Source organism: Tamandua tetradactyla, chromosome 5 (assembly GCF_023851605.1).
Source record: "Tamandua tetradactyla isolate mTamTet1 chromosome 5, mTamTet1.pri, whole genome shotgun sequence".
Lineage (NCBI taxonomy): Eukaryota > Metazoa > Chordata > Mammalia > Pilosa > Myrmecophagidae > Tamandua > Tamandua tetradactyla.
In genome coordinates, this window is record NC_135331.1 from 76,108,143 (window position 1) to 76,118,797 (window position 10,655).

A 10,655-nucleotide genomic window follows, 5' to 3' on the forward strand; every position below is an offset into this window, starting at 1 on the left:
TCCTGCATATACCTTATACTGTGCCCCAAATGGAACATAAAAGCAAACAAGATTACATAAATTGTGAGTTCTCTGCTGGAGTGTACCTCCTTTCCATAGCTCCTGTTTCTTCGTCTCATGGCCCTGCTTTCCATCTTTGAAGCTCCTTTGATCCACTCATCCTTTAACTTCCATGCTCTGCCTTCTAACCTGTGGCTCCTGGCCTCTTTGTGAATTGTTTTGCCTTCTCCTCTGGGTTTGGCATCTCCAAAGTTGTAAATGAAACCTAAATGATAAAATCCATCATACTGGGTATTATGAGAGTTAAAATGAGATTACCAGATTAGGAGTCTGGCACAAGAATTAAAAAGTTACAAGCTATCAATAGGCCAGACAAGAGGGGGAGAGAACTTCAGGATTCCAAACGTCTGTCAGGGTAGAATGTAGAGAGGTTGGCAGCTTTCTGCATTTGTTTCTCCTTTCATGGGTGCTGGAGCAGAGAAGGACAAAAAAAATAATAACCTGGTCCGTATTTTTCCCAGAGTGTCATCAGGCCCTTGACTTTATTTTCCACACTACCACAAAGAGATTGCATACAGAAAATAGTGAAAGCTTTTCCTTGTTGTCTAAGGAATACAAATTTGATATTTTAAAGGAGTCAGGGAGCAGCACCTAGACTTTGCTTCTGGATTGTTATTTCCCAGACTGTCATAAAACCTCTTCCTTCCCCACTCTGACCCAAAGGCAAATTATGCAAACACAACCTCACAATCTAGTCCTTGCCACTCTCCTGCCCCCACTTTTCCCCATAGACCCCGAAGCCCCTGAAGTGGCTCTAAATTGTTCCTTATTCATACTCTGTGATTTTTCATGCCTCTATTCTCTTGCATATTCTCTTGTTTATATGAATTGCTCTACCTTCATTTTTACCTATTATGTGATGATGTTATTGGCAACTACGCGAACCTTATTACCACCCATTCTGACTCTAGACTAAGTTCATTACTCTTTCCCCTATATTTAATAACACTTTGTACTAGCCTACATTAATATTTTAATCTCTGTTTTGGAATTATCTATTTGCCTATCCGTCTCTCCCTCTAAATGGGGAGCACCTCTGTGACAAGGACCTTGTTTTATACATCATAAACCTCCAGCAGCCAGAAGATGGTCTGGTATATGTCGAACAGATCATTTATTAAATTTTAATAGTTTCCTGACAATTTTTTTGAGATTTTTGATAAGCTCATGTTAAACTCTAGATGCAAATTGCTACTGTGTTTCTGGGATTCTATATCTCTAACCATGTTTATAATGTACTTTCTAATTAAGGTAGAGGATTCTGTTTATTGCACATTCTGATAGAAACATCATGACTTGAGAGAACTGGATTTACCTAATTCTGGTATGCTGGCACTATCCATCCATTTAGAAAAATACATATTTCCATCAAATATATGCTAAAACCTAGGGCTAGAGATAAAATGACATATTTTTTGCCCTTCAGGAACTCTAAGGAAAGGGAAAGAGGCAGACAAGTCAATAACCCACTGTGATAAATGCCATCATATGTGCAAGCATAAGTGCTATGGGCACAATCAAAGTGGCATAGACGGCGGTCCACAGTGGCTCAGCAGGCAGAGTTCTCACCTGCCATGCTGGAGACCCGGGTTCAATTCCGGGGCTCCTGCCCATGCAAAATAAATAAATAAATAAATAAAAGGGCCGGGGGTCATAGAATCCAGACTTAACAAATAAAGCATGGAAAAGTTTCGACTTTTCTTTTGACACATAAGGTTAACAGTCTTCCCACAGTCCTGAAGGTCATAGAAAAGAAACTCCAAGGGCACTTGCCAAACTGAAGATTCTCTGGCTGGCTTTCTCCTGTTCCTATCACCCAGGTAACCAGAAGCTGCTCCTTCAAAGACATCTGGACAGGTCCCATTGCTTTCCTTCCTTTTCTCTAGAAGGAACTCTCATTACTTAGTGGTCCTTCCTGCAGACATAATCAATGAGCCCTGAAACATGCACAGGATATCTTATTACAATTTAGAAAATGACAGGTGGCAAGTTTTACACAAATGATCTGTTCTACATACCCAATGTCTGAGTTTTACAATCATTGTTAATTCCCTTCTTATTTCCCTTTGCTTCCCATGCCAGAGCTGTTTCTGAGCAACTCTAGCCTCTAGGGAAGCAAGATCTGTTCTTCAGTTCCAGGTTGGAGATGATTTTCTTACTGGTACCTGGTCCGAGATTTTGTGGCTATACTCATGAAAACACTCTCAACCTGGCTTAGCCTTCTTTGAGTAAGTGCTGCTTTCTGAACAGATTCCTCAAGTTGAGCTAGTACTGAAAGTTTCATCCCTCTTAACTCACAGTGTCTGTCTCCATGACTATCATTTCCCCCTCTATAAGATTCTTCATCTTCTTTCGAACCTCTTTTCCTTGGCATCTTGTGTTGTTTTTCTGGAATCTGAAGATCTGTCCTATAGCTTTCCACTTCAGGGCCTTTCTTTCTCAACGAATCATAAAAACTTGGAATCAAAAGGACAGACTTCCTTCCCAGTGCTGGTATCCCTCTTTCTCCAGCCTCCACAACTACCTGAGCTGCCTGTGATGGCCCTCCCACAGAAAGTCAGCCAACCTGGTCTTGCCGGAAAGAAACCATCCCCTTCTTCATGTGGTAGGTTTTAGATATTTAAAGTTATCTGTAATTCCCAGAGTACATATCCCAATTTTTCATGGAGAAGTTTTCCATATCAACTTCCACTAACAGCCCCTACTTCTACAACACCCTCCACACAGGGGCTTAGTGTGGTCCTCATGATACGTGGTTTCTCTTTACTGTTCCTGGAAAATTTCTCCAGAGGGCATCTGACCGACCACCTTTTCTCTCATCACTGTAATTCTGTTTATCAGGTGCCATTTAATACCATTCATATATGTGACATGAGTTTTCCTCCAAAGCTGTGTTTTTTCATATTGTTTCTTATCAATTCTATTTTATGGAAGGGAAAGAGGAGCATATGAAGTATGCATGGGGGTTATTTCATTTATTCCTGTTGATTTGTATCTTAATGATTTTGGTTCAAACGCAGTCCTTAAGACCTCTTTGTTGTTGCTATTGTTTTTAAATTCCAGTGATTCTACCTAGCACACTGTGTTATTTTCAGATTTGATATCTTCATTACTAGGACCCCGTACACCTTTCCATCACCATGAAGCCTATATCCAGGCACCATACACACTCCTTTCGGAGTATCCATCTAAACAGGCATGTGTTCCTTATCTCTTCTAAGCATGCACATTAAGATAACTATTAGCACAACTGTGACTTTATTAGGTTAGGTTATAGCAGGCTCAGATGACTGGGAGTTAGACACTTGGCTACTGGATGTGAATGGTGCTCTAATCTCCTCTTACTGTGGTGGACGTACTCCAAGGTGGCTCCTCTGAGTCTTGTATAAGCCCCTCCTCACCCTTAAGTACAGAGGGAAATTGTGACTTCCCTCTGGTCAACAGAGTATGACAAAGTTGATGGGATGGTCATTGCCCATTTATGTTACATTATCTAAGACTCTGCCTTAGAAGACTGGAGCAAGAGATTCTTTTCATGGCAATGAAGATGCAAGATACCATGTTGTAAGAGGAACTGTGAGAGCATCATGTGGCAAGGAACCATGGGTAGTCTCTAGGAGCTAAGAGTGACCCTCACCTGCCAGCCAGAAAGTCTATGGGGACTTCAGAGCCACAATCACATGAAACTGAACTCTGCCAACAGCCATATGAGTTTAGAAGGGGATCCCTGAACTCCAGAAAGGAACATAGCCTGGCTGACATCTGGCTTGTGGCCCTGTGAGACCCCAAACAGAAGACTCAATTAAGACACGCCCAGATTCCTGACCCATAGAAACTCTGAGCTAATGCATGATTGTTGTTTTAAGTCACTGAGTTTGGGACAACTTGCTATGCAGTACAAAAAAAGAAATACACTTACCATTTTTATACAAGAACCTCATTTTCATTTGAACCTATCTGAGCCTGTCTGACACATGCATAGTCTGCAATATACCTTCAAAGTTGCTAACTTTGAAATCAGCACTTACCACATGCCTGGATAGACAGTCTAGGCAATAAAAGATGAAATTATTGCTCTCAAGTAGCTTACAGTCTTATTAAGGAGTCAAGAAGCAATGAACAAAGGTTTAAAAATCGTGATTTGTAACACATGTTGATGTGCTATGGGAAGTCAGAGACAGTAAGAATTTGACGATTCTCCAGAGCACAAGAATAAACTCCCATTGTTAAGTAAGCCGATAATGCATTTTGAAAACTTTCTATTCTAAAACCCCAAGAAGGAGAAAATTAGACATGCTATGTACAGTTCTTACAAATTTATAATGCTCTAAGATCAATATAACACCTAAATATACTGGGCTGTTTAAATAAAACAAGAAAGTGAGATAATATATGAAAATGTCTAGCACAGTATCTGGCATAATAAGTACGGTAAAAAGCAGAATGAGACAAAATACTCATTTATGTTTACAATGCTGTGGTCCTCTGTAAGTGTCAGAAGGCTGCAAACAGCATCTGCAGTATCTGTCCCTCGGAAACTAATGGTGCCTAGAGAGAATCACATAATATAATGGTGCTTGGGTGGCTCTCTTGGGTCCTCTGCCCCAAAGGGCTAATTACTGTCTCTCCCCAAGACCTCTATGGCTCTCTACAACCTGCATTTGTACATGCTAAGCTGAGAAGCAACCATCCACTATGAAGAGAATGATTCTTGTCAACACTGGGAGGCAAAAGGACCATGGAGAGGAATTGTGCATCATTGTGCAGAATGCAAGCTTCAACAACTGTCATCATTTTTATCTCCATCCATATGAGAAGCAAAGTGAGCTCTGTGTTGCAGGGCACACTTTCTGCACTCTTTCTGCAGGAGATGCTAATTTGTGGTCGATAAGATAAAAGGATCTGTTCCCGAATGTCTAAGTGAAACTCAATCGGTCAATCTACGCACCATTCTCTCATCTCCTGTCAGCAAATGGTGAACCTGAAACATTCAGTATGCATATTACATGCTCCCAGAAGAACAGTCTTCCATTTCTCATCCCTCTTTTTCCACCTGGTAAAAAACTTTTCTTTTAAAGTCCCAATTTAAAGTCTGCAGTCTAAGAAATCTCTGACTCTCACAGGCAGAGCAACTCTCATTTGTGTTCCTATAATACCCTGCTTATATCATACTTTGCATTTTAGCTATCACTGCATGCCATGTCCATCCTTCCCCAGCCTTAGGCAGTCCTCTGTGGTAAACACAATGGATGTGAAAGAAATATCTTTACTTGTATCCTAACCTAGAACCTAACGCATCATAAAAATCCAATATATGTTTAGTCAACAAATATAATAACCTACATTAAATGCATCCAAAGTAAGGAGGAGTCTCCCCAAATCTCAGAGATTCAGTCAGCATCAGCAAAGTGGTAAATTTCAAGGATAATTATAATTTGCTTTCAAAAGTTGTGTTGGCCAGGAATCTTCTTACCCCAACCACCACTTTTATCTTAAGATAAAACGGTACTTTTCATGGTAAAATTAGTTCTTTTGAGTCATATTTGTTAGACAATAAAATCTCTACTGATGTGATGGTTTAGAATTATTTTCTCATAAAATAACATAGGACAAGGAATACAAAACTGCTATTTTCAGCAATCCAAGTTAACAATTCAGACTCCTTTTATTTCTAGACATGCAGAGGGTCATCATTTAGTGGGTATGATGAGTACTGAGAAACCTCAGGAGATCGAATTCCAAAACAGGTCAGCTGGCCAATGTTTCAGCCTCAGTTTTTCCCAGTACCCTTGAACCAGTTCAGAGAGAATCTACTTAGCACTTGGTGTCTCCAAAGCTCTTAAAAACACTAAATAATCCATCAGCTCCAAACTCCCTGTGAGACCAGTAAAAATTATCATTCTGCCTTTGCAGATGGAATATTTGAAATGTAAAATAGCATGTACAAGGCCAGACAGGAATGCAGCACCATGACTAAATAAAAGCTCTGAGGCCCACATCCTGGGCTTGGCAAAAGAATTTGTCACGTGTCTTTTCATAGAGAGAGCATAGAAACCTGGGGTGTGTAGGTGGGAGAATGAATAAGAGAGAACTATGGATTTTAAAGCAATATGGAAATCTATTTAATGTAGGCTGCAGTTAATAGGTAATCAGCTCAATCTCTCCCCCTTCTGGCTGCTGAGTACCTGGCTGTCAATCTGGCAGGTTAAGTGAATTGGAAGACCCTACACAGGCTGAGCAGTGACAGAGATGGGCAGGAAAAGAAATTAAGGGACGGAGAGGGCTTTGTGCTGTCATCTATGCCCTGAAGGGAACTTAGAAAAAGAAGCATTAGCACTAGCAGACATTTACCCACTTTAGCTTATTCTCTGCAGTGGGGAAACAGCTTCATGACCCATGGCAGAATTTTATAACCGATCTAAGGAAGTTGTTCATTCTGGAGAGGTCTTCTTTGCTCTGGGCTGCTTGATGTATGCTCCTGCTAGCATGTGCTTATATCACCCTGAGTCTGTATGATGACGAATCAATGAAAACCTGGGTGTGTCCCACAAATCAGCACCAGACTAGAGTCTGCATTTCCCTTACCTCACAGGAGTCAAAGTTCAGGTTATGAATTCATCATTGAGGGAGCTGAGCTCTGAAAGCGGCGACAGCCTGAATCCCGAGGAAGTCATTTATCTTCCCCCAGACATGCTCTGGCTTTAATAGCTTATAACAGTGTTGTAGAATAAGGAAAGCATTTGCCATAAATGAAATGTTCTATCCTGGTGTTCCTCACTTGGGCACTATTTGACCTTCATGGGTTCTGATTCTGTGAAATAAGGTGAAATCACTACCTGCCGAGGTACAGCACGAGGAGACGGAGAAGTCCCACTGGCTATCTTCTCAGGGATGATTGCAGTACTGGGAAGCCTGAACTTTGAGTACCTCTCTCCCCTGCCTGCCCACTCGGCACATTATTAAAGGCCCTGAAGGGAATAAGCAAAAATGGAGCTGCTGCCTCTAGAAGGCTGGAGTTAGAATGCTCATGATTACTTTCTGACCTGTAATGATGGATGAGACAGATAACAAAAATAAGAATATTCCTTCTATTTCTAAATGTGGTAGAATTTGTGTAGCATTTCCATTCACATTGCTGCAGGAGATCCTCACTCCAACCTGAGAGGGAATTGGGACAGGACTGATGATCTCTACTCAGGAAATGACAAAATTGAGTTCCATCAAGCTTCAGTGACTTTCCAAGTTACCTGGTTAGTAAGTGGTTGAGCCAGGATGAGACGTCAGAAGCTCCAGTACCAAATCCATCTATTCCCAGGCAGTTTGCAGGAATTGCTATTCATCCTATTCCTGTTTCCAAATCAAAGAACCTGAAATCCAATCTAGCGAAGGAAAGATCTACGTGACGTCCTGGAATCCTTCTGGGGCCAAGCATCAGTCACTGAACTGGTAGCTGTAATCCCAGGGGATCAACTCAAGGATTTAAGAAATGAATTTTCACATCTTTTGAGAATCACTCAGAAGGAGCCATAATTATGGCTTTTTGGTAGGGATAAGGGCATCACACCCCATGAGAAATTATGAATTGTTATAAAATACATTATTTATGCAATTATGCTTTCACTCAATAAGTATATGTGCCAGAAGTGAGGAACTTGCAATCTAGCAGGGAAGACAGGAATTAAATAAATTCACAATGACTTCGTTCCAACTGTGATACTTAGTAAATGATAACACCCTAGATCCTGACTAATATTTGATTAACTTCTTATCAATAAACAAACCACAGGTTTTAAGAGAAAATCATAGAAGAAAATAAAGCCACTTTTGTAGACAATGATATTCCCTATTTGTGTAGATGACAGGGAAGGGGAAAAAAAAAAACCTTAGGAGAGGCTTTAAGCTATAGAAAGAAATAGCAGAATAAAGACCAGTGATGTCCTTGTTACTTGTCCCTTAAGGAAGTAGGGATTTTTCCAGACCCTTCTGTCACTCTGGGCAGGTGACTGACTTGTAGCTCAGGTGTTCATTTGCCTGCTTAAATCTGCCACTGTTCCAAACAGCTTGCCATGTTCTAAATATAGAGATGACTTCACCCACTGTTGGAATGCAGCAGCTGTTCAGCAGTGCACACTGATATGCTAACAAAGACTTAGGCCATATCTAATTGAGCACTTCAATACTGCAGAGAGAGGCGCCACGGAAATATGTAGATAAAATACCTTTGGCCAGATGGAAGCAGGCCAGGACACCAAGATAAAATCTTCATCTCACAGGACAGCCAGTGAGTCTCAGCAGCAGGCAGGGGGGGGTGGTTGATGGAAGGAGGTGGCATCCGGGAGAGAGGCTGCTCTATTCCATCCACCCCCTGTGTTGAAACATGACACAAAGAATAACAGTGAATAGGGGAAATCAGCATTTTGCTTCTTCTTCTTTCTCCCCATAGCAAGCAAAACAGAGCTTCCCTTCTGTGAAAACAACCTGATTGTTACTGGTGCCCACTAATCACAAAGTCTTCCAGTTTCAAGGTTTCCTCTCCTAGATCTCAGATTTCTAGTCTTGGAAAACTGTTGGCAGAGAATCGCTGGTGCTTCATTAACGTTTCTTTTCCCAGGATTCATTGCTGCTCTTGCGGGAGAAGCAGTTAGCCAAATAATGGGCAGAGAGGTGGCCCGAATGCTTCGACTGACTCTGTGAGTTGAGCAGGCCCCATCGTTGCCACGGCCTTCACTTCCCCCACCAGAAAGCTTTAGAGAGTGGTAGGTGTAACGTCAAAATTTCTTCTGGCTCTAAAAGAACCTGCCTGACAGTCTTTCACAATATGCAGTGCCCCCCCACCCCCACCCCATTCTGTTCTCTTAGAAGAAATTAGAAAAAAAAAATCTAGAGGATGGTAATAAAAACAACTTGTATTTGTATGTAATGTGTTGTTTAAATAGATATATCATGTGGAAATCTCCCTTTGTTCCAAATGATGTGCCATTATCTTCATTTCAATGAATCAGTGGAAGCACAGAGAAAACAAGTGGTTTGTGTCAGTCAAATGATTAGTAAAAATGTGAATTAGGGGCTTCTGTCTGCACTGTCAATGATAAAAGGGTCACTGATTCACTGACACACCTTCCTCTCCGGATGTGTTACCTTTATGGACACAGGAAAAATACCAAGGCAAGGAATCACATGTCGTCAGCCCTGCTGTGATATGGGTTTGGAATTAGAGATTTGGAAACAAACGCACAGTTCTTCCCACCAAGTCCACATATGGTGAGAGAGCGCCTCTAGTTAACCAGCAACTGGCACACAATAGGATAAAACAAATATATTTCTTTATTGTGATATATATATATATATTCTTTTTTCAAACAGTTAAAATCTTATGTTCAAGATGTAATTTTAGGCAAAGTCCTAGGTCATGAATACCTGCTGCTGCCATCCTAAGGGGCTTGGTTATCTGACTTCAATGGGAGCCACTGAAGACTTTTAAAACGGGAGTAATTTGAGGAATTACAGTGGGTAAGGGGTCAGTGGATGAAGACTAGTCCAAAAATGCCAGAGGTCTACATATAGGTAAGGCTTGAATAAAATGTCACCAAAGAAAAGGAATTAGCAAATTCAAAAAGAATGATGTAGTATGTTGTGTCAAATGCAACAGAAAAGTCCTATAAGCTGAGGGTAGAAAAATGACCGTTGGATTGATTAGTTAGAAAGTCATTGGTGACACAGCAAGACCACTTTTGGAGGAGTGATGAGGCTGAAAATTAAGCTGTAGTGGGTTAAAGAGTGAATTAGAAGAGTCACAGATTTTTCTTACCAGAAGTTTGGATGATGACTGAAGGAGAGAGAGATCTAATTGTTGCTATTTCAGATATAAAGACAAGGAAGGAAGTTTTTGTCCTACCTTTCCATTCCCTCTTCGTTCCTTTCCTTACCATCTCTTCCCTTCCCTTTCTGTCCCTTCCCTCCCCTCCCTTCCCCTCCCCTTCCTTTTCCTTTTTGGATTTAGAAATGTTTGATCATGTTTTAGGTTGAGGAGAATGAACCAGAGGGAAAAAAAGAAAAATGTTTAAGATATTGATTGAAGAAACTGAAGAAAGAGCAAGCCTTGGAAAAGAGGGGAGGGTATGGGGCCATGGGCACCAGCAGCATTCAGATTTGAGCAAAATGTAGGGCTTCCTGTCTTCTGATATTGGGGGAGAGGAAGTGAATTTGAAAGCAGATGTAAATTAGTCTGTAATACTATACGTGGGAGGGACTTAAATGGTACCACAGCTATGGCTTTGATTTTCCAGATGAAGTAGGAGCAAGGTCATTGGCAGAGAGCAAAAAGGGAAGGGCTGAACAGGGGTGTGCTGGTTTGAAACCGTTGTGTACCCAAGAAGATCCATGTTCTTTAACCCTGATTTAATACTGCAGGGTGATATTTTTTATTAAGTTGTTTTCATGGAAATGTGGCCCACCCAACTGTGGGTGGGACCTTTTGATTAGGTGGCTGTTTCTATGGAGATGTGTCTCTACCCATTCAAGCTGGGTCTTAATCCACTTACTGGAATTCTTCAAGAGGGAATCATTTTGGAAAGAGCTCAGAGCCACTACAGCCA

The 10,655-nt window shown here is 41.1% G+C and overlaps 1 long non-coding RNA gene across 2 annotated transcripts in view; it reads right to left on the reverse strand.

The window, feature by feature from the left end:
- The window catches only part of LOC143682532 (uncharacterized), a 54,081-nt gene extending 45,234 nt beyond the window's left edge, over window positions 1-8,847 (reverse strand). The window contains exons 1-3 of one of the 2 annotated variants that reach the window (XR_013175176.1): window positions 8,539-8,847; window positions 8,280-8,425; window positions 1,759-1,997 (exon numbers count right to left, since the gene is read on the reverse strand). This is a non-coding gene — a long non-coding RNA (uncharacterized LOC143682532). Of the gene's footprint in view, window positions 1-1,758; window positions 1,998-8,279; window positions 8,426-8,538 lie in introns of those variants that run through there. The other variant, XR_013175177.1, reaches the window with a different exon arrangement.
- Between the last annotated feature and the right edge of the window lie 1,808 nt (window positions 8,848-10,655).